A 24,416-nucleotide genomic window follows, 5' to 3' on the forward strand; every position below is an offset into this window, starting at 1 on the left:
GTCCTTGTACACAAAAAGAATAGAATTCAGGTTTATTGAACTTGGTACTTGTATCTTGCATTAATGTCAATATTTAGTCATAACTATAACTCATGAATATCAGAAAATGCTCTGTATCTGCTATTGCATATTTGAGTTTGATCATGGTCTTAACATTATTGATGTCGGAGATAATTTTCTTTTTTTATATATATAATAGATTTTTATTGGATGGGTCAATATATAATCAATTTCAAATACAAATACATTCCATTTCAATTCCCCTATGTATATTTTCCCACTCCCTCCCCTCCCCCCTTTTCAATAATGACTTCCAACAGCACTCCAACCCCCCGTTATTAATGATACCTTATTTCTATGCTAAAGTTGTTCTTTTCTTATTATTAGTAAAGATCTTAATTATATCTTATTTTACTTAATTTCTTTAGAACCCCTCGAAAGACCATAATTGTCCCTTAACATCCCATTTCTTTTCCATATATTTTTTCAACTTTTTCCAATCTTCCAAGAATACTTCTGGATCTTGCTCCTTCAAATTTCTTGTTAGTTTATCCATTTCAGCCATGTACAACAATTTCCTTGTCCATTCTTCAATTTCAGGTATTTCTTCTCTCTTCCAATACTGAGCATATATTATTCTAGCTGCTGATATCATATAATATAGCAATATCTTATCATTTCTATTAACATCTTTCAAATGCAATGATAATAACAACATTTCTGGATTTTTTGCAATATTATAACAAAGTATCAAAGACATCTCAGTACATATTTTGGTCCAAAAGTCTCTAGCCTTACGATAAGTCCACCACATATGAAATAAAGAACCTTCATGCTCCTTACATTTCCAACACTTATTAGATAGCTGTTTGTTGGCTATGGCTAATTTTTTCGGTGTTAAATACCATCTATATAACATTTTATAGCCATTCTCTCTAATACTGGTACATGTTGATATTTTTAAAGTATTTTTCCATAATTGTTCCCATGCTTCCATCGTTATTTCATTATTACAATTTATAGCCCACTTTACCATTTGCACCTTGACTGTCTTACCTTCTGTAAACCACTTCAATAACAATTTGTACATTTTAGAAATTATTTTACTATTATCTCCCAACAGTAATTCTTCTAGCTCTGAATTCTTGGTTCTAAAGCCTGTTTTCCTTTGTTCTGAATCAAATAAGTCTTTGATTTGTCTATATTGCAACCAACCATATTTGAATGGCAACTCCTCATTTGGTTTAAGGTTCAACTCATCTGTTATTTCTGTTAAATCTTTGAGAGTAAACCATTCTTTTCTTTTATATTCTAAGTTTGGGTTGATCACCTCAGCTGGTACAATCCAAAGTGGTTTCTTCTGGTCTATAAATTTTTTGTACTTTAGCCAAGTCAACAATAAATTTCTTCTCAAATAGTGGTGCTGAAACATTGCGTCCATTTTATACTTATCGTACCACATATATGCATGCCATCCAAATAGTTTATTATAGCCTTCCAAAGTTAGTAGTTTGTGATTGGTTAAAGACACCCATTCTCTTAGCCAGACTAAAGATATCGCTTCATGGTAAAGTCGAAGATCAGGTAACTGCATTCCACCTCTTTCCTTAGCATCACAAAGAACTTTCATCTTTACTCTTGGTTTCTTTCCTGCCCACACAAATTCCGATATCTTCTTCTGCCATTTTTCAAATTGTTTTCTGTCTTTTACAGTTGGTATTGTTTGCATTAGGAACATCATTCTAGGCAACACATTCATTTTGACTGTGGCAATCCGACCTAACCACGACAAGTTTAGTTTATTCCATTTTATCATATCTCTTTCAATTTGTGTCCAGAGCTTTTCATAGTTATTCTTAAATAAATCAATATTTTTAGCTGTCAGCTCTATTCCCAAGTATTTAGTCTTGTGTACCACTTTACAGTTTATTATTTCACTTAGTTCCTGTTGTTTCTTCTTGGTCATGTTCTTAGTTATTACTTTTGACTTCTTTTTATTTATATAGAAGCCTGCCAAATCTCCAAATTCCTTAATTTTTTCCAGTAGTCTTGGCAGAGTTTGTAGTAAATCTTCTACTATAAACATCACATCGTATGCAAACGCTCTTAACTTATAAGAAGATCCCTTTATTTTTATTCCTCTTATGTCATCATCTTCTCTGATCTGCCTTAGTAATATTTCTAAGACCATCACAAATAACAACGGTGATAGTGGACATCCTTGTCTTGTACATTTTTTTATTTCAAACTTCTCTGTCAGGTCGTCATTGACACAGATTGTCGCTCTTTGTTCTTTATATATTGTTTTTACTGCTTCTATAAATTCTTTACCTAGGCCCATCTTTTCCATTGATGCGAACATAAAGTCCCAGTTCAAGTTGTCAAAGGCCTTCTCTGCATCTGCAAAGAAAAAGCCAACTTCTTTGTCTGGTCGCTTATCAAAATATTCCATGGCATTTATAACCACTCTCAAGTTGTTCTTTAGTTGTCTGTTTGGTAGGAATCCAGCCTGGTCTTCTCCTATAAAGTCCATTAGCCATATTTTAAGCCTTTCTGCTAATATTCTTGCCATTATTTTATAGTCATTGTTTATAAGTAGAGATGGGCACGGTACGCATAACAGACCTAATTTCGTCACAAACTTACCCAGTTCGTCCTTCGTGAACACGCGGCCCATGGGCACGTGTTTTTCTCATGAAACCGCCGAACATTGGGGCTTTCTGTCCGTGTGTCCGTTGGCCCGTCATGCCAGGATTCCCGCTCAAACAATTTCCTTGGCAGCGGTGTGGAGCCACCTTCCCCGTTTGGAACACACCAATCTTAGCTCAGGAAACCTTGATTGGCAGCTCTGTCAGCCAATCAAGAGATTGTCAGAGATCACAGCCTTTCTGCATAAAAGACAAAGCGCGCGAACACCCGCTCTATTTTGCTGGCGCGGGGACGCGAGTTAGCTTAGCAACTGCTTGCTGTGGGGAAGGGGTTTTTTTTTTGTGAGAGCGCGGCTTGTGCCTTGGGGCTTTGGGGCTTCTGGTGCAAGAGAGCTTTCTCTTTTCTCCATTCCTGTTTAATTTTTTTCTCCTCGTTTCTATTCTAGAGCACTTTTTAAAAAATCCTTTTACTGCACTACTGGGTTACTCTGATTTCTTTCTGCGTTTTGAGTCCTTGGGTTCTTCTCGGACTTAATCCCCCCTCCCCCCCAATCTCTTCCTTTTTTCTGGGTTGCCGGTGGGTTCTGTTGTGCTGTGACGCCACCCCACTCACAGACCCACAGTGGGTGCAAGGCAGCTTTGGGTGTTGTCTGCTTGAGTTCTTGCCTTCATTCCCCCACTTTTTTGGGGGCTGCTGATGAGATACAAGGGGAGGAAGACTGCTATTAGGCTCTGTGAAACACCTACTCTCTGATGACCGGCAGCACGTTTTGGGGGGCTCTCTCTGCTTCACTCCTTTCAAAGCCTTTTTAGTGGGTGACTTGGGGGGACATTTCCAGCCCGGCTTTTGAGGTGCAGGGGGAAGACTGCTACTGGCCTCTGTGAAACACCTACTCTCTGGTGACCAGCAGCACGCTTTGGGGGGGGGGCTCTCTGCTTCACTCCTTTCAAAGCCTTTCACTCCCTAAATAGTGGGTGACTTGGGGGGATATTTCCAGCCTGGCTTTTGAGGTGCAGGGGGAAGACTGCTACTGGCCTCTGTGAAACACCCACCCTAGGAACACTGGCACCAAGTTCTGGGGGGGGGGCTCTCTCTGCTTCACTTCTTTCTAAGCCTCTCTAGAGTGTCTTTTGTGGTGCATTCTTCCCTCAACTATGGTTCAGCTGGGTGCCACTTGGCTCTGCCCTACCCTGCTCCAAGCTTTTGGGGCTCTGTGCTTCATTTAAAATTCTCACTTCTTTGTAGAGATTTTTTCTCATAGCACCATGAGGGTTGGAAAGAGGAACAAGAGTGGTCATGGTGGGAAGAATTGCAAAGGTTGTCCTGGGTGCCCATCGGTGCCCAGTACAAGTGGCACCAGGGATAGGGAGACCTCAGAGGCAGTACCTCGTTCTACAGATTTGCTTTTGGGTATCAAGGAGCAGGCAGAAGAGCTCTTAGTATTGCCCACTGAGGATCAGCTGCCAACACTCTCCGTGGATCAATCTCAGGGGTCACTGGAGGGTCCGGCAGAAACATCCAGCTCCTTCCCATCCCAATCTCCTGTGGCTTCCCCTGCCTGACCTCCACCCGCCCGGCCCAGCTGCACACTTAAACCATTAAGGCTTTGTCCTCCTCCTGAGCCACAGATTCCTGGTGTCCGTTTTAACCCCACGCTTCGGCGGCACTTCCGGACCATCCCAAACAACCCATGTTCGGTGTGTTGCTAGGTCTGCAATGCCATGGTGCGTAGGGGTGTGGACCCCAAACACCTGTCATCCAGTGTCCTCCGCAGGCATCTGCAGAGACATCACCCAAGCCTGCTGGCTCAAGAAAAAACATCAAGCAGTGGGGTGAAGAGGGCTGCTGAGCAGGGAGAAGGGCAAGTGGAACGGGAGTCCACCCCTAGTCAGAAGGCTCACACCCCTGAGAGAGCTGTGGGTGGGAGTGGAACTTCTAGGCAGGCTACCCTTCAGGAACTTGTTCCCTCTGGCTCGTCACTGCCAAGCAAAAGATTCAAGGGGAAAGCTCAGGAGGCAGGAACTCATGTACTGGCTGAGATGATAGCCCTGGATGGACTCCCTTTGTCTGTGTTGGAGGGTGGGGGTTTTGTAGGGCAATGCATCATTTTGTACCCTGGTTCACGACGCCCTCGCAGCAGACTGTTGACCGGCGAGTCTTGCCTGCCATCTACAACTGCGTGGCAGAGATGGTCAGGAACCAGCTGGCAAGAGCAAGAGGGTGGACTGTGCACTTCACAGCAGATCTGTGGAGCAGCCGTCATCACGGCTACCTCGCCATCACTGCCCACTGGTGGCAACCGGAGGACCTCCGGAACACTGCAGTCAAATTGGGGGCCCGAGAGGAGGCGCCACCCCTGCCGGCGGGCTACAGAGTGGTTCTGCTCCAGGCACGGGGGATGGATGCGGATCAGAATGGGAAGAACATTGCCGCGGTGCTGAAGGGTTCACTGAGGGACTGGTTGTCCCCAGGCGATGCTGTCCGTGGCTACATGGTCACGGACACTGGTAGAAACATGCTGGTGGCCCTGAATGAGGCATCCCTGGAGGGCATTGTCTGTCTGGCCCATAAGCTGCACCTGGTCATGGGGGATGCTCTCGGGTTCTGTAGCACGGTCAAGCCCAGCTGGGACCAGGGACCGTTGGAGATGCACAACCTCTTGGATGGCTTTCGTCGTCTCGGCACCCACTTTTCTCACAGCATTAAGTCTGCCCGACAGCTGCACAAGAAGCAGGGGGAGATCCAGAGCACGAGCTCTTCCAGGACATGGCAAACCGTTGGAACTCCACCTACATGATGATAGCTCGTCTGGTGGAGCAAAGACATGTGTTGCAAGACATCATGTCCTCAACGCCCATCATGCATGCAGGAAATGTGCTCAGCATCAGCTCTGTGGACTGGCTAGTCCTCTCTCAAATGGTGCGTATCCTCAAGCCATTTCGGGACACCTCTCTTCCTCTCTTCCTACCAGTCGCCATCACTCTCTTCCTACCAGTCGCCATCTCCTCTCTTCCTACCAGTCCAGCCTGGGGCAAGCCATCCCCCTGATTTGTGGGCTGGACCGGACACTGGCCAAAGAACTGGAGCGGGAGGAAACCCTTCCAAGTGTCAGGGACTTGGTGAAGAGGTTTCAGGCAGGAGTGGCCACCCGCTTGCATCCTCTCTGCAAACAGTGGCCGTACAGAATGGCCTGCATGTGCGATCCACGCGTGAAGGGCGCCATTGCCATGCACCAGTGTGAGCTAGAACGATGGAAGAAGGAACTTCGCAAAGAGGTTCGCAGGTTTCAGGCTAAAGGACACAGCCAGAGGGAAGAGGGCACGGAAGAGGGGCTGGTGGCTGAGGAGCCGGAAGAGGAGGAGGAGGGGGGGAAGTGGCAGAGGATGAGCCTGGCGCTTCAGCCCATGAGAGCCCACCATACTCCAACTACTGGTCCTCAGTGCTGAACTGGGAGGTTGCTGGCATGAGGAAGGACAGGATGGCACCTGCAGAGGACTCAGCAGAGGTGATGGTGTGGGAGTACCTTGCTGAGATGCCAGAGTCCCCTGAATCCAATCATCCCCTGGAGTACTGGGCACATAAATCTGCCATCTGGCCAGACCTCTCGTCTGTGGCCATGAATTTCCTCTCCTGCCCTCCCGCCAGTGTCCAGAGTGAGCAGGTGTTCTCCCACCTGGGAGACATCCTCCATCTCCGCCACTCACGCCTGGATCCCGCCCTAGTGGATCAATTGGCGTTTATCAAGATCAACCTCACCCTGCTGGGGTATCCTTCCCTGGACCTTGGGAACCCAGAATCTTGGCTCCGAGAAACCCCAATCTCTCTCTGCACCGATGGCAGGTTGCTTCACCTTAAGTCAGGCTCCAGAGCACCCCCAGTCCATGTTAGGAAGCCCTCCTGAACTCATCCATTCTTCCACAGCTGCCTTCCCTCTCTGCTCCAGACTTTCTCACCTCTAAGCCTCTCCCTTCATAATCTCTTATGTTCTGCTGCAACCTAACAGCAAATCCAAGATCCATCATTTCAATACCCACTCTCTCAGTAGATCCTCTGTCCTGAAGGAGAGGCTATGAGTCTGGTTTTCTGGACCATCAGTCTGGCCCAGCATCTCCTCTCTCTGTCCTTTCTTGTTGTGGCCTTCTTCAATGTCATTATTTTGTGCAAGTTCAATTTTGCTTTCACATCAATGATTCAGGATACAAACAAATTAAAAGGAAATCACATAATTTCTTTTTCAGAAAATATTTTTATTAATTTTTCACATAACAATTTCATTAACACATTCTGTACTGTCCTCCTGTTCTTTGACTCAACTTAAACTGGGACAAATTTGTAAAAGAACACTGTGCTGAACTTGCTTGTGGCATGGGGCTCCGCACAGGCCCATTTCAGGCAATTAAGTTGAAAGTATGGGGTTCCTCTCCCATTTTACTCGTATCAAATCCTTACTTGCTTGTGGTGCAGTGCTCTGATCAGGTCATGTTCAGATCTGTGGTGGTCCCCACATCACAGGGGCAGGGCCTCCCCAAGTGTGGAGGCCAGTTTCAGCAGAATGCAGGGCATGTGCAAGGAGGGGTGAGGCCAGGCCACCATCAAAAGACACCTCTCCGATGTGGCGGCCGCCCTCTCCCCACTCACCCCCAACCGGGGCCAGTGAGGGGGGCCCCCGAAGGAAGGGTGTGGCCACCGTTGATACCCACCTCTCCCATGTGGTGGCTGCCCTCTCACCAGCCACTCGAACCCCAACCAGCATATCCTTCCTTTGCCAACGCCGCCAAGTTCGGTGAAGTGGGTTTGGTCAGCGACCGTCCTGCTCCCGCGAGCACAAGGGCTCCTCTGAGTGTCAATCCCCAAAGTCCGGTGACAAGTAGGACAGTGGCCCAGGTCAGCTTGCTTGATAGCAAGTAAGCTGACACACCACGTCACTGTGGTGGGACTCGTTGTCCACTTCCCAAAGAGGCCCCTTCTGAACAGGGTAGCATGAGTTTCCTTCCCTCAAGGTGTGGAAGACATCCTTTCCCTCCCCCGCATGCCTTCCATTCCAGCAAGGGGCCTTTGAATTGCTGCATGATCTCCTGTTGTGGAGTTGGCTTTCACTCAAGTCCATCCGTTCATTGGCCATCATGGAGAGTTGGTCTCCCCACCCCCGGGGAGGGCGTCTCTTGTTGATGCAGCCCCATGTAGGTGGGTTTTGTGGGCAGCCACCTCTCCTGGACAGGAGCACAAGTCTCTCTCCTTCCCCCAAGGGCGGGTAAGGATCAGTCAGAATAGGGGAGGGGAAGTTGTTGTTTGTCTCTTTGGAAAAGTGATAATCGAGGAGCGTTACATGAGAACCTTTGGTGGGGAAAGTCGACTGAAGTGAAAATCTGTGGGAAAACCAAGGCCTTTTCTGAATCGAACCGGTTCTCGAACCGGGCCTGGTCCATTAAAAGTTCGTGGACCGTGGTCCATGGAAGCCCCCGAACCCCGAATCGGTGGTCCGTAGGCAAATGTTGGTCCATGCCCATCTCTATTTATAAGCGAAATTGGTCTGTAATTTTTCACATCTGTCAAATCTTGTAATTCTTTCGGGATCAAAGCAATACTTGCTTCATTCCATGTATGTGGAAGTCCTTTTCCTTCAAGTGTGTCATTCATTATACTTTTTAATATCGGTACAAGGTCTTCCTTCATTACTTTGTAAAATTTAGCAGTGATCCCATCCGGTCCTGGTGCTTTTCCAATCTTTGCTGCTTCTATTGCTTGTACGATTTCTTCCTCTGTTACTGTAGCATTCAGTCTCTGCTTCATTTCTTCTGTTATCTTTGGTAGATCTGTTTTTTGATGTCGGAGATAATTTTCTATGCCTTATTCTTTTTCCTTAGAAGATTTACTGTGCAACCCTAAGCAGAGTTACACCCTTCTAAGTGCATTGACTTCAATAGACTCAGAAGAGTGTAACTTTGTTCAGGATTGTACTGCAAATTTTGTCTTTGAAATTTCAGGAAACTAAATGGAGGTTTCTCCTTCCCATGTGGTCCCACTCAATACTTGGACTGCACACTCTTGCAATTTGCGTTTTTAGATAAATAGAAATCTGTACTCTTCATCATGTCTATTTTGAACCTATCTATCCACAAGTTCTTGTCACAGAAAAAATGGATTGCAAGTAGTCTAATGACAGTGCATCTGTATGTTGTCCCTGTCAGGAAGAACAGCATCTCTGGATAGGGACACAGTTTACATTGGGAAAGTGGCCTGGAGAAAAGAGTTAATACACTTCACTGGAGAATCTCCAGTATTGCATTCCCATTCCAATTCATCTGTGGCTATTGTTAAAAGAAATCAGAAGATACTGGAAATCTCATCATGGGTTTCCAATACCTTGGCTACTGCATCCTTGTAAACGGATTAATATCATATAGGATTTTTAAAAACATACTTGATTTGGTCTTTAATTACAGGGCTGCAGCTTGTACATTACAGCATTTAAGTATCTGAAGTATGATTGTCTAAATAAACTGCTGGCAAAGGCTAATATTAACTTATACATTAGAGATGGATCCAGATGAAAGGTTGTTTGGAGCTATTGTGGTATAGTGGGTTAGACTTAGAAGGTTAGACTTAGTTGGGGAAATCCAAGCTCAAGTTCCCGCAGAGACAAGATGTACAGGATTAGTTACTCTTTTTGAGCCCAACCTACCTCACAGAGTTGTCAAGGTAGAATGGAAAGGAGAAGACTGCACATTTCTCTGAGCTCCTTGAAGAAAGAGCAGAGTAAAAAAAAATAACATTCATTGTCATACTATGGAAATGAAAACCACAAAAAAGTTTGTCTTGCTGATGACAAGAGAAAACCTGTATACGCTGCTTTGAGTAACTTACAGTTCGGTGTATGATTTCAAAGTAAGATGTATGACTAACCTGTTAAAACCTCAGGTGCATGAGGTGAATGAATACTAGTCAGCAAAATTTTTACATGCTACTTACAGTACAATCATAAGAACACTTTACTGGGAGTAAACCCTATTGGATAGGGGTAGGATTCTGAGTAGACCTCCTAACAATTGCTCTCTAAATTAGGTTATGTCTCTAATTCAGACAATCATCTATTAAAGCTTATATACAGTTGCCTTAATTATATATATCTGAGTTTTGCATAGAAATATCACAAGCTAGGCATTTTACCTTCCGGATTGGATCCAATCTGCTTTTTCATTCAGTCTTACCCAATTCTCTTTCTTACTACAGCCCTCATCCCACATGCCCTTTATCCGTGCAGGTCCCATGATCCCCAGTGTAGGGTTTTTTTGGTGGTCAAAGAGGACTTTTCCTCCCTTTTTCACCAGCTAGAAAGTGGCTCAGTCTAACCCACTGTTTACATTTATTTCTTCTCTCATAAAAAAAATATTGCTGAGTATTTATACATCTGACAAAATGATGTCAAGCCTGCAAAAGCATATACTTTAATAAATATCAAGATTTGAGTCTAGCAGCATTTTAAAGACCATCAGGATTTTCAGAGCTTTGACTCTCAAGATGTTTGACTATGGAAAGCTTATACTTTGAAAACTGTTGGTCTTTAAGGTACTGTTGGGCTCTAATCTTGCTGTTCTACTACAGACCAACATGGCTACCCACTTGAAACTTTAATAAATATGTAATTTTTCAAGATGCCACAAGACTCTTCTAATAGCTGGATTTACATTAAGGTTGATTTAATAAACAGAGTCTTCATGTCAAGGAAAGTTTTATTTTGTAAATCTGTCATTGTCATGATTTCATTGTAACTCTTTAGCAGTGCAATCCTAAACAGAATTACTCCAGTCTAAGCCCTTTGATTTCAGTGGACTTAGACTGGAGTAACTCTTCTTAGGATTTCACTGTAAACTACAAAAAAATACAACAGGAATAATTCCTTTACCTTGCCAGCTCTCATTTCCAGAAATTCAATTCAGTTACGTATCTGTTCTGGGTATCTTTCAGTCATCATAATCTTTCCTCCTTAGGAAGCACATGTTTTTCATTGTTGCTATTATTATCCTCAGGCTTGTAAAACATTTATAGTCTTGTAAATCTAGACTGTGCTTTATGGAATATAGATAAGGTATCTTCTGTACTTCAAAGGCTTTACCTTGTAAACCAAAAAGGCTGATTTGCCCAACATGTTCCATTATGGTTGGAGTAAAACCATCCATATTCTGCAAACATAGAATGTCACTTAATGAAAGATATGACAATTTTTATAATAGTGACGATGCAATTGTCTATTAATAATGTTTCCTTTTTAAAATTCACTGTATCACAGCAAAAAGTACTTGGAGGCTCCAAGGAAACTAGAGAGTAGTGTTAACAAGAAAGAGTGATGCATTCAGTTCAAATGTACAGTCAGACTTTTCCCTGACTCAACCTGAGTATGAATACATGCATATGAACTGCTTGCATTATTCACTTTTACCTTCATCACTCCCTACTTTAATAACTGCCCCATGTGGTGGAATCTGCCTTTTGGTCATTGTTCTTTGAAAACTTCACATTGATGTTATTCCAGAATCAGTTAATATAATGAACTTTATATACTACTAGCTGCAGAAGGTACATTCCCTCCAATAAACACAGATTCATTTGCAAGCACAGATTTACTAGTCATTGGCTAGAAATGATTGATTTAAAACACAAAGGGTCTTTTCTAATTAGCACCATCAGAATTCAGTAAAGATATGTCTTGCCCTAGTCTATTTTTTCTCTTCCTTCTCCTGTGAGAGCAAATGAAGATAGAGACAAACTTGCAAATCATACACATAAATTACATAATAATCGTGTAGCAAATTACTAACATTTGTTTTGGAATAGTTCTGTGATTGTTCTTCTGTCACTAGCTGAATAATCTAATTCCATGAATGTCTCCAACCTACATTGCTGTCTGTTTCTAACTGCTCTAAGGTAGCAGATCTTAAACTATGGTCCAGGGTCTTTAAGAGTAGCTCTGGGAGTCCATAGTATAGGCAGCAAGAATGGAGCTCCTCACCCTTAGGTTGCCTCCTGCCTTGCCAAAAGAGGCAGTGGCCATGTTTGGGTAGAGCAGCCAAGGTGTCTGTGGTGAGCCTCAGATCTCTTGTGAGAGCCACAGATCTCATGAGAAGACAAAGGGCCCCATATGACATTCACAGAATCCTACCACAGCTAGCTGATCTGAATCCAGTGGCACCTTAAAGACCAATTAGATTTTCAGGTGTAAACTTTCAAGAGTCAAGGAGATCCTTGAGCCTTTATATCCCAACCCAAAGGTGGGTGGAGTGTTATAAGGGAGAGCATCAGGATGTAAAGGTACAATACGGCTTGGTTAGATGGGAGGGATGTAGCAAAGGAGTATGTCAGGATGTAAAGGTCCAATGGTACAATGCAGCTTGATTAGAACAGAAATTAGCATATGTAATGAGTTAAGAATTCTATGACTCTATTCAACCCTGGGTGAAAGGTGGGGAGATCCATTGTGGGGAGATCCATTGTTCTGAATGAACTCCATAGCAGCAATCTCACATTGCAATCTCCCCTTGAAATGTCTTTGTTTGGGGACAGCCACTTTTAGGTCAGTAATGGAATGTCCTGGATGATTAAAATGTTCTCCTACTGGTTTTTGAGTGTTGTGATTTCTAATGTCAGATTTATGCATAGGGACTAACCTGTTTGTCCAATATAGAAAGTAGCAGGCCACTGCTGGTAACAGCTGTTGGAAATAGCAATGTCTGGTGTACAAGAAGGAAGAAGAGAAGAATACCCTTTCCATACAGGGGGCAGCAAGGATCAGTTAGTTAGGATAGTAAGGGCAGCAACTCTCTTGTCTCTTAAAGGTCGTTTCCTTGTCTTGTTTCCTATTGAGCTAAACAGGGCAATATCTTCCTTCTTCTCTCTCCTAAACACACACTCTCTCAACTTTGTAGTTAGATAGACAGCATCTGTCTCTATCTTTTTTCTTTACTATCAGATATGTAGTTCCTAAATAAACTATTTTAACCTTTAATAAGTACTGTGTAACTACCTCTGTGTTATTTAGCACTCCTGCTAACAGGGTTAATAGGCCCAGAGTGTGCTTACTGATTTAAAGGCAGAAAAGCTGCCTGAAGCATTCTTGATTGCCCAGCAAAGGCTCAGAGGCATGGCGGAGAACAAAGGAACTAAGATGGCCGACCCCTGGGGAGCACAGCAGGGTCCCTGGATAGAAAGACTGAATGATGACAATTACCAGCTATGGTCTGAAAGAATTAAAGCCCGTCTCATGGAGCTTGACTTGTGGGATGCCACTCAGTCAAGCAGACCAGCTGAAGGAGCCAAGGCACAAACTGTGTGGGACAAGAATAACAAAAAAGCAAGATCTGTCCTTGTTAACGCCTTGAGCGACAGGCAGCTATTAAGAGTAATTAACATGCAGACAGCCAAAGATGTATGGGACGAGTGAAGCAGACTGCATAATAAAGGCTCGCTTAAAACCAAGATGTATTTAATGAAACAGTTATACAGTTTAAATATAAAAGAGAATCAAGATCTTAGAGATCATTTACATAATATGATTTCATTAAGCCAGCTATTAAGGGCTATGGGAAAACAAGTTGAAGATGAAGATATGATTGTATTGATTTTAATTAGTTTTCCAGAAAGTTATGATAATATAATACATGGAATTGAGTCAAGGAGCCATTTGAGCTTAGCTGAGGTACTTGCCCTCTTGGAAGATGAACAAATTGGCAGGCAAAATAAACGAGCTGAAAGTAATGAAACTGCCTTAAAAACTGACACAATAAATGATTTTTTATTGTCACCTCTGTGGCAGCAAGAGGCACATTAAGAGAAATTGCAAGCTGCTTGAATCACAAAGAGATCGCCATAAGCCTCATGGCACAGACAAAAGGCAACCATTTAAAAGTGCTCACAAGAGCTCATTTAACACTAATGACCGAGCAAACAATTGCAAATCAGGCAAGAGGAGTCTAACTATTGCCCCGAGAAATGGAAATGAATTATCCTGGGTTGTTGATTCAGGCGCTAGCTGCTTTATAGCAGGGGAAAAAGACTTTTGTGATGTCATGCATGATCACAAAAAAGAACTTTGCGTTGCAAATGGAGACTCACTCATAGCAGAAGGAACTGGATGTGGAACAGTGTATTGTATGCTACCTAGTGGCCAAGTCAGGGAAGTGCAGATTACCAATTGTTTATATGTGCCTGGCTGAAATCCAATCTTCTGTCTCTGCCTGCAATGGGAAAGAAAGGAATAGAGACTGTATTTAAAGGAGAAATATGTTTTATTGGAGATGAAACTGAATTGATTGCCAAAGCCACATTAAATGAAGACTTGTATGTACTTGATTGCTTTAAGAAAGAAGCATATTTGGCTAAAGCTTGCAATCATAAAGTGTGCACCAGGCTCTTACACAGACACTTTGGGCACAGAGACATTGAGGCCATATATCAACTTGAAAGGTAGAACTTAACCAATGATATGCAAATGAGAAAATGCCCTGACGCAGAAAGATGTGTTCGCTATGTTGAGACCAAAGGGACCAGACCCTCTTTCATCAGGTAAAGTGAGAAGCAAACCAGAAGACCACTGGAGCTGAACCACAGTGATGTCTGCGGCCCAATGGAAACAGCGACACCCAGCAGAAACAAGTATGTACTGACTTTTACTGATTATTTTTCAACATTTACTGTGATTTATCTAATCAGAGAGAAGAGTCAAGTGCTGGAAAAATTTAAGCTATATCTAGCAATGGTGCAGAACAGATTCCAAAGAAAACCACTAGCTATCCAGACAGATAATAGAGGTGAATACATGGGAAAAGAGATGACAAGCTTCATACCAGCTGAAGGAATAGAGCATCATCGGACAGTCTCATACACACCAGAGAACAACAGAGTAGCAGACAGGAAGAATTGCTCTCTCACAGAAATGTGCAGAAGTATGCTCCATGAAGCAGAGCTATCTGAGAAATACTAGGGAGAAGCTATGAACACTGGTACCTACCTGCAAAACATATTGCCTACAAAAGGCGCAAGCAGCACGCCATTTGAACTGTGGTACAACTGCAAGCTAACGTGCATCATCTGAGAGTGTTTGGATCAAAAGATTACATTCCAAAGGAGAAAAGGTCCAAGATGGATCTCAGAACAGAACAAGGCATATTGGTTGGATATGCACAGGGATGTAAAGGATACCAAATCCTTAACCCTGAAACAGAGATGGTGACAATATACAACATGGTCTACATTGATGAAATGGAGAAAACAAACAAGAAAGAGAAAGTAGACACCAGAGAATCTACACCAAGAGAAACTGATGAAGCACAGCAATCAGAAATGGTGCAACTGTGTGAGATCACTGACACACAAAAGACACCTGCGGAACCTACAGAAGAAGGGGATGCAGAACCATGTGTCAGACGTTCAACCAGGCAAACAAAGCAATATCACCAAGAAAGTTTTCCTACCTGGTAACAACAGAAGCTGTACCCGAACCTTGTAGCTGGCCTGGGAAGACATAGAAGGAATGCCAGCAAGAGAAACAGAGAAATGGAGAAGATATTGAGTCTCTGATCCAGAACAAGACATAGACTCTTACAGAACTACCACTTGGAAAGAGGACGTTAGGATGCAAATAGATCTTCAAAACCAAGCTTGATGCACAGGGAGAAGTACAAAAGTATAAAGCAAGACTAGTTGCAAAAGGATACTCTCAAAAATATGGAGAAGACTATGATGAGACCTTTGCTCCAGTAGTGAAACACACTTCAGTAAGGACACTACTGAGCATAGCAGCCACAAGGAAGATGCATGTAGAGCATCTGGATGTGATGACTACTTTTCTACATGGGGATCTGAAAGAAGATGTGTATATGGACCAGTCTCCTGGATTTGAACAGTCTGAAGACAGACAACTTGTATGCAAACTGCAGAAGAGCATTTATGGGCTGAAACAGGCTGCAAGGGCCTGGAATTAGAAACTGAACCAAATACTCATCATGGAAGGATTCAAACAAGGTGAGGCAGAACGCTGCCTATACGCAAGAAAGAAAGACCACAAATGGACTTTTATTTGGTTTACGTCGATGATCTGATTATTTGTTGTGAAGACCAACAAGAATGTGATGAAATAATTCAACGTTTGAACCAAGAAGTAGAGGTAAAACATCTTAGGAATATCAGTTTTTACCTTGGGATACAGATAGAGTGAGAGGAAGATGGAAGCTATCTTCTCAATCAAAAGCAAAATATTATGGACTTCCTGGACTACATGAATATGAATGAAGACCAGCATATACTCATATGGAAACAGATTTCCTGAAACAAGATGGAAACAATGAACCTCTGAGAAACATCAGGGTGTACAGAGAAGCCATTGGAAAATTGCTTTACATAAGTACAGTGATCACACCCGACACAGCAGCAGCAGTGGGAATACTATGCAGGAAGAGTGCATCACCAAGTGTGAATGACTGGAAAGCAGTCAAAAGACTGGTAAGATACTGAAGAGGCACTGCACAACTGAAGCTCAAGTTACCAGCAAGCGACAATCCCAGACTAGTGGGATACATGGATGCTGACTGGGCAGAAGATACTACAGACAGGAAGTTCACCAGTGGACAAGTGTTCTATGGCAGAGGAGCAATCAGCTGGTCAAGCAGAAAACAAGAACTTGTAGCATCATCATCCACTGAAGCTGAATATATATCAGTGGCAGAAGCATGCCAAGAACTCAAGTGGATACTACAACTGCTTGAAGATTTTGGGATAGATGAATCCAAACCCATACAACTCTTTGAAGATAATCAAGGATGCATAAAGCTTGCAAAGACAGAAGGAATTGGATCAAGAACTGAGCACATTGACATTAAGAGTCACATAGTGAGAAACATACGAGAAGGGCTTGTTGAGTTACAGTATTGTCCTACAGAAATGATTGCAGATGTTCTCACCGAGCCACCTACCAAAGAGAAGTTTCAAAGTCTATGTGAGAAGATTAATCTTGTGGCCTTTGTACACTAGACATTGAGAAGGGGTGTTGGAAATAGCAATGTCTGGTGTACAAGAAGGAAGAAGAGAAGAAGACCCTTTCCATACAGGGGGCAGCAAGGATCAGTTAGTTAGGATAGTGAGGGCAGCAACTCTTGTCTCCTAAAGGACATTTCCTTGTCTTGCTCCTATTGGGCTAAACAGGGCAATCTCCTCCTCTCTCCTAAGCATACACTCTCTCTACTGTGTAGTTAGATAGACAGCATCTGTTCTCTGTCTCTTCTCTTTACTATCAGATATATAGTTCCGAAATAAACTCTTTTAACCTTTAATCAGTGCTGCGTATCTACTGCTGTTAGCACTCCTGCTAACAACAACATTTGATTTATATACTGCCCTTTAGGACAACTGAATGCCACACTCTGATTGGTTTACAAAATGTGTTATTATCCTCACAACAATTAACCTGTGAGGTGGGTGGGGCTGAGAGAAGTTTGAAAGAGCTGTGACTGTTCCAAGGTCATCCAGCTGGCTTCAAGCGGAGGAGTGGGGAATCAAACCCAGTTCTCCAGATTAGAGTCCTTCCTCCTTTAACCACTATACCGAACTGGTTTTCTCGACACATTACAGCATATATAACATTGGAAGATGAACAAATGAATGATCTTGAGATGGTATAACTGGTATTGTTAGGTCCAGTGATCATGCTGTCGGACTAAATATGGGGACAGAGTTAGCATCTTGGTTAATTGCAGGCTCTCGTCCCAGAGTCTGTTGCAGTGTTGGTAAGTACATTATTCTGAGTGAGAAGTTGTTTAAGGTTAGGGGGCTGTCTGTAGGCAAGAAAAGGTTTGCCTCCCAATGCTTGTGAGAGAAAAGTATCGTTGTCCACATAGAACTGCTGTGATAATGTGCTAGGTTTTAAAACATAGCTGTTTGTTTGTTTGTTTTTTACATGTGAAGCATCCAGAAGTGGAATGCAGGCTTAAATGGTACAGCCTGTTCTACCTCACACTCTGATCAAATAATTTTACTGCATATATAACTCAGGCCTCATTCTACAATTATTAACCAGGCTACAATCGCCCACAAGAGGACAGGATGGAATGGCCAACTCTTCCCTGCCAGTTTTTAACCTGTGTTTTGGTCCTCCACAGCATCAAAAACATTATAAGAATTTTTTTAAAAGATGAGAAAGAATCTATTAGCAAGACTTGTGTAGTAAGATTCGTTAGTGGGAAAGTGTGGTGCATGTTGTATCCAGCATTAATTACATCAGGCATCATGGCCTTACTCATCATCAGTTTCAAAATTTTCTTAGAGATAGATGCAGAATATGGAGACATATTGTACCATGCAGAAGTCAGGTGGCTTTGCAGAGGCAAAGTCCTCATTTTTTCAGTCTTCATCATGAAGTTGATGTCTTTCTCATGGAGAAAGAAAAAGGATAAGAAGTTCTTTCTGACTCTCGATGGGTTTTGGTTTTGGTTTCTTAACTGATATCACAGAGCATCTGAACACACTGACTCTAAGGCTGCAGGGAAAAGGAAAGCTTGTGCGTGATATGTATTCCGAACTGAAAGCTTTTGAAACAAAACTAAACATTTTTGTGAAACAAGTTAGTGAAAGTAACTTTTCAAACTTCTCATGCTGCGATGAACTAAAATTTGAGGATGGAAATTTACAATTCCATGTTGAATGACATGTCAAAGCGCTGAACCTATTGCAGGTAGAATTCCAAAACAGATTCACTGATTGCCATAAGAATGTTTCAAAATCCATTTGAAGTAGCACCAGAAGATGCAAGTAACTTTTTCCCAGATGGAACTAATTGATTTGCAAGCCAGTGATCATTTCAGAGACATTTACAAAGAAAATAGCCTGTTCAGTTTCTATTGTGGTCTACCTGATACATTTATCAACCTAAAGAAATTTGCTGCAGGCATATTCACAATCTTTAGCATCACATATATCTCTGAACAAACTTTTTCCAAGATGAAAATTGTGAAATCCAAGTGTAGGTCAAGACTTACAGATGAACATTTACATGACATTTTAAGGGTGTCTGTCACAAACCTTACTTGGACATTAGTGCCTTGGCTAATAGAAAACAGCCACAGAAATCACACTGACTAGGTAAGCTTGCTAGATAAAAGGATTTGACAGTAAAATATTGTTCCAAAATAGATTGCATTCAAGTTAACATTTCTTCATTGACCTCTGAATGTTGATCTAAATCAACAGTAAGTTAATCATTATATTACATTGTTTTAAGCTGCGGCCCTCTTTAGGCATTTGGGCATTGTAACCAGGCACAAGGCTGGATTGGCAGATGACTTTATAATAGATTTCTATGCAGAATTGTTCTGCACCCTGCTCTGCACATTTAAGAGGAGGTGACTGGCATCTTCCATGCAGTTTATTATTGCAAAGCAACATGGGATCGTACTTCTTCGAGCAACCTTAATTCAGGGAGTGTGGGTGGAATTAAGGGGTTAAGTAGTTCGTCCTGTATGGAAGACTAGTGGACTTCAAGGGTAAGCTACTGCACTTCTTCCATATAGTTGTTATCAGATCAGATCTCTGAGCTTTCCTTCCCAGATGCTTGGACATGGTTAATCCATTATCCTACCACAGGCATGATTAGCTCCTGTTTGCCTCTATAACAGCAGTGTTGTCTCCTTCCACTGCTGTCTACCTTCCTCCCTGCAATTCTAGGCAGATCGCACAATTACAAACAATGTAATCACAGCAGTATACTTATAATCAATAACACATTAAAATGAGATTACAAAATTAAAATAGCACACTAAATAGTATGCTATATATAATAAAACTCTATAATAGAACAAACAATGAAGAAAAACTGCAATAACAGAATGAGAGAAATAGTACAACAATATGATGTATGCAGCCAACAAAGCAATGAAAACTACCTAAAATTTTGCAGATATTAACTATGACACTATAGGTTTTTTAAAAAGTGTCTCCTGGATAATTAAAGAAAAATTTCATACCATTTATTTACATAGGAAAGGGTTTAAGCACAATCATAACTCATTGAGACCAAAATGTTAACTCTGGCTTGATTGTGCTCAAACACACAAACAATCCAAAACTCTGTTTTGGATTGAAACGTAAAAGACTTACATACCAAGATAAGCTTAGCTGAAGTGACACTACTGGGGAACTGACTTTAATTGATGTTTACTGTATTTTAACTGAATGTGTGCTTTCTGTTATTAGTTTTTAATTGATTTTTTATTGTATTTTATTGTATTGTTAGCTTCTAGAAAACTCAGTAATTTTTAACTTACTGGAGAAAAGACTAATTTTATCATGGATGTGCATACTATACTTATTATAATTTTATATAATATCGACAAGGCGCAAATATACTAATTTCTACATTTTACTTAGTTATGCATGTTAAAAATAGTTTAGCCATAGAATACTGCAAAATATTTTTCCATTCCCTATTAAAAGCTAATAAAGGGGAAATTATTTAAAAACTTTCAGAATCTAACACTGCATACACACACAAAAGGATGTAGTTATGGATGATCATAAAATGATAAATGGAGTTGCAATCAGGAAGTTTCCTCCACAGGAGATTGTCTTCAGAATCAACAGTACTGACAATAGCAGATGTAAAATCACATCAGCTTGCAAACATTTAATTTCTAGGAAGGAAATATACTAGCTAGAGCTTTGAGGATGCTCTGACTTGTAATGATTTATGCAGCATATGGCCTTCTGTGGTAATGAAGTACTAGACTTATTCTTTTCAAATACAAAAGTAGACTCTTCAAAGCTGTTCAGACTTTTATCAGGCAAAACATTGCAATGACATATAGAAAAATAGGAGTGATATAGGTGGACAGATGGACAATTTATACTGAGGTTGCATTGTCTGTCTGCAACAGAATTAATGCCATACATTTTTTATTAAAATCAAGTAGTTTGGAGAATGAAATCAAATTGTTGCTTGCATAACATAACTATAGCAGCATCAATAAAAATTCTCACCTAAGTTTTTTTTAAAAAAATTAACTTTCAACTAATTGAACTGATCAGTTTGATTGACACCAATTGCAGCAGGATAAATTAGAGTTTTGATGGCAAGGATTATAGATATACAACAGCCAATAGCCTTGAAAGAGCTGTTTTGCAATGAATGGCAAAACACAGATTAACTCAGAAACAAGGTTTAATCATTTCATTCTAGAATTTAACTGTGGCAAACACAGAGAGAATTAGTTTCAAAGCAAAATGTGGTTATCTTGAATATGACGGAGGGAAAACTCAAAACCATTAAGCAAGTTGTCTGAATCCAGCAAGAGAGATCCATGTGCACTAGTACGTTCAGATGCACATCTGGATCACACACATCTCCATGAATGGCTGGTTAGGATGCACAAGAGAGGAAACCAGTTGTCACATATGTCTGGGACTTCTTTTTGGTTGGAACTAATATCTTCAATTACCCTTCAAAAAGTATATTAAAATGTTGGAAATAAAAAGTGACATATTTATAAAAAGTTGTGTTGCTACCATCTTATTTAAGTTATTCATGTACCTCAGGTAAAGCAATCAGATTAGTTTTAGCTACATTAGTAATTTACCCCAACTAGAAAATCTAGAACACATTTCACTGATTTACCAGCAAGTAAAATGATGAAATAACATTTGCTTGGTTACTTCTAAACAGCTAAAAGAAATAGTTCATGTACAATCGTCATCTGCAGGGTGAGCCTAAAGAGAAAACTTCCTGCATTGGCTTCATTCAATTCTTTTTCTTCTCCTTCCCTTCAGCCCAAAAATCTATTTAGATGGCCACATCATTTAGAACATGTGCATGGACATCTGTTTTAAGTTACTTTGGTTTATAGTGCTTTTCTCAAGTGACATTATGTTGGTGGGTAATGATAGAATGCAGAACCATCCAGACAAGGAACTCCTACTCCCTGTGGCGGATATGTAGGAGTCACTCTCACAAGTTTGAGGGTGGAAACCTCTCATTTTCTTCCTGAATATCCCTGAGAAACCTACATTCAAGCCTCCAGGAAGCTTGCTTTTTATACTCCTGGAGGATCAGTGCCATAGAATGTTCCATACATTCACACTGCCATCCTAAGGCAGAGTTACATCATTCTAAGTTCACTGAAGTCAGTGGGCTTTGAAAGGTGTAACTCTGCTTTGGATGGTGCTGCGTCTTCTGCTTTCCATTAAAATATGTAAAGAACTCCGATCTTGATTAAAACTTATGATTTTTAAAAAATCTCTCTTATTTATCCGTAAGGCTCATCACGTGAAGAAGTTGAGAGGATGACAGTTCAGCGCTTTGAACAGACTGTATGCTTGCAACAAAATACCAGGTCAGATGTTAAATGAACATGGTCAAGAAATAATTAAGTGATGCCTTAAGCAGCAGAACAAGGGGAAAGGTGACAGCTGTGTACATAAGCCTCCTAGGATTAATATTATTTTGCAGTGATCTAGGTCAACTCTGGTTCTGCTAATTAGAGGTAGCTTTGGGATGTGCAGCTTATATATCTTTACTTTTGTGTCTCTTCCTTGATAATAATGCAAAGCTAAACAAAAGTTTGGAATTCATGCACATCTTGATGGGAGGGATTAGACAGCTAAACCCTTTCTGAAAAAAACTAGGCTGCATAACCTTCTTTTGTTACACTTAATCTGACATGAAGGGCCACCTTCTGCTTGTGGCTGTTTTTTTTAAATTTTGCACTAAAGTTCATAACATCATACCATATACTGTAATAATACAAAGAAACATCAGTACAGAATTGAGTATTACTACTAATTCTATTCACATAATGCCCTTCTTTAAAATGCTCAAGAACTTTACGTGAATTAATCTGATAGACCCGACAACTCCTCTGTGAATTAGGTATATTATTGGCAGGGGAGGGTGGGTGAAGCTGAGGTCAAGAGATAATGGCTTACCTGCTTTTTTGGTTAAACTGAGATTTGAACTAGCATCTTCTAATGGACCACTGCCACTAGACACTGCTCAGGTAAGGCCCCTCATATACACAGGATGTACCCAATAGTCACAGCTGCATGAAGCTCCAACCATTTGCACCCACCCATCAGTAGCCAGGCAAACAGCCATCATTCAGCTTTTTCTTGCAAACTCTCCATCAGACCTATAGATGGTGGAACTCTTTATTATTTCTACTTGGCATAACACAGAGATTAGTAGAATAAAAAGAGTGAACACAGAATTTTTATGGCAAATTAGAGAACCAAGACACAAGGAAAAATGCACAGGAATGGGATCTCCACAGCATGATCAAGCCTCAGAATAAATCTATCACATTTTTATCCTGTCTGTCCAAGAAGCTCAGGGCAGAACATATAGTTTTCTTCCTTCATTTTATCCTTGCAACAACCCTTTGAGGTAGGTTAGAGGAGGAGAGAGCAACTGGCCCATCACCCAGAGAGCTTCCATGGCAGAGTGAGGATTCAAACCCGGCTTTTCCAGGTCCTAGTCTGACAATCTAACTACTATACCATGCTGGCTGTAAAATTTAATGGGTGAATGGAGATACGAACTCAGGTCTCCAAATTCTTATTCCACTGAACAACCATGTCTCTCTAGTGAAATAAAGCTTCACTGTTCACTGAAAATGGTCAATGCTGCTGCATGGCAGGAACATGCTTTCCTTCCTCTGTCAGTCAAGTAAGCTGTTCTTGATGGCCTATGTCACACATTGTATAGAAATATCTCTCACAGCACTGCTTCCTATAGTGCCAGTGTAATTGCTCTTTGTATAGGTTCTATGGGGCTTAGGAAGTCAACTTTCACACAACTGTAAGTTAAGAAAATTTTTTAAAAAACATTTAACAATAAATACAACAGAACTATTTTTCCCTCTTAACTAAGCTCATAAGTGCAACCATACAGAAATTTTCAGCCAACAATGTCTTTGAAAAGATAAACAGTTCAACTTGTTGGATCCCACCAAGTCCTTTTTCACAATCTTTCCAATTTGAAGCTACTGGAACCTAGGCTGCTGTCTTCTTCTTGGGGAATTACAGCCCTTATTCAAGATGATAAGAGCATATTAATTATTGTTAAGCTCCCCAGCAACTAGCTTTTTCCTCAGCTGCCTGGCTCTAGCTCCTGACTCAGCCTTCCTGGGCTAATCCAATTACCTCATAGGGGTTACGCCAGTCCATTACAGTTCTGTACAATCAGCCTGGCTGTACCTCTGAGCTGTAAGTAGTATGGTGCTGAGGTGGTCAGGACAGTGACTCAGCTGCATGGCTGGCCAAGAGAGGAGAGAGGATACTACTCCCTATTGTACTCTTCTTTGGGGGCGGGGTGTGTGTCAGGGCTGAACAACAAAAAAGCAGCAAGTTTGGGCTGGTCATACTATTTGTTATGTGTTGTGTGTGTAGGTGACTGCTGGTGCTCAGCAGCTCATCCATTAGGATAGAGTAACACAATGGAAGTTGCACAGTGCTACCATGAGTGGGACAGCCTTCTTTCACCCAACTGCATGGCTGAGGAACAAGGCCTCATTCGGAGATTTCGGGCCATGGAGAATGATGCTATGGCTTTCTTGGAAGGAAGCTGTCATAGGTATGCAGGAACTGTGGATCCCTACTATGGATCAGCTGTGATTTGGGTGGCAGCTTTTTAAAGGGGCTGCTCGTCACAGCTGCTACTCAAATGGGTGCTGACTTTCTGCTAGTTCTGCAAGGTGGTCACAAACCTCAACACAGGAAGTGGCCCAGGGAGGCTTTGA

At 41.6% G+C, this 24,416-nt stretch overlaps 1 long non-coding RNA gene across 2 annotated transcripts in view; it reads left to right on the top strand.

Annotated features, from left to right (window-relative positions):
- The window catches only part of LOC129335211 (uncharacterized), a 61,996-nt gene that overhangs the window by 30,199 nt on the left and 7,381 nt on the right, over positions 1-24,416 (top strand). Inside the window, exons 1-2 of one of the 2 annotated variants that reach the window (XR_008597573.1) lie at positions 18,954-19,172; positions 21,938-22,013. This is a non-coding gene — a long non-coding RNA (uncharacterized LOC129335211). Of the gene's footprint in view, positions 1-18,953; positions 19,173-21,937; positions 22,014-24,416 lie in introns of those variants that run through there. The other variant, XR_008597574.1, reaches the window with a different exon arrangement.

The sequence above is a fragment of the Eublepharis macularius genome, chromosome 8 (genome assembly GCF_028583425.1).
Source record: "Eublepharis macularius isolate TG4126 chromosome 8, MPM_Emac_v1.0, whole genome shotgun sequence".
Classification (NCBI taxonomy): domain Eukaryota; kingdom Metazoa; phylum Chordata; class Lepidosauria; order Squamata; family Eublepharidae; genus Eublepharis; species Eublepharis macularius.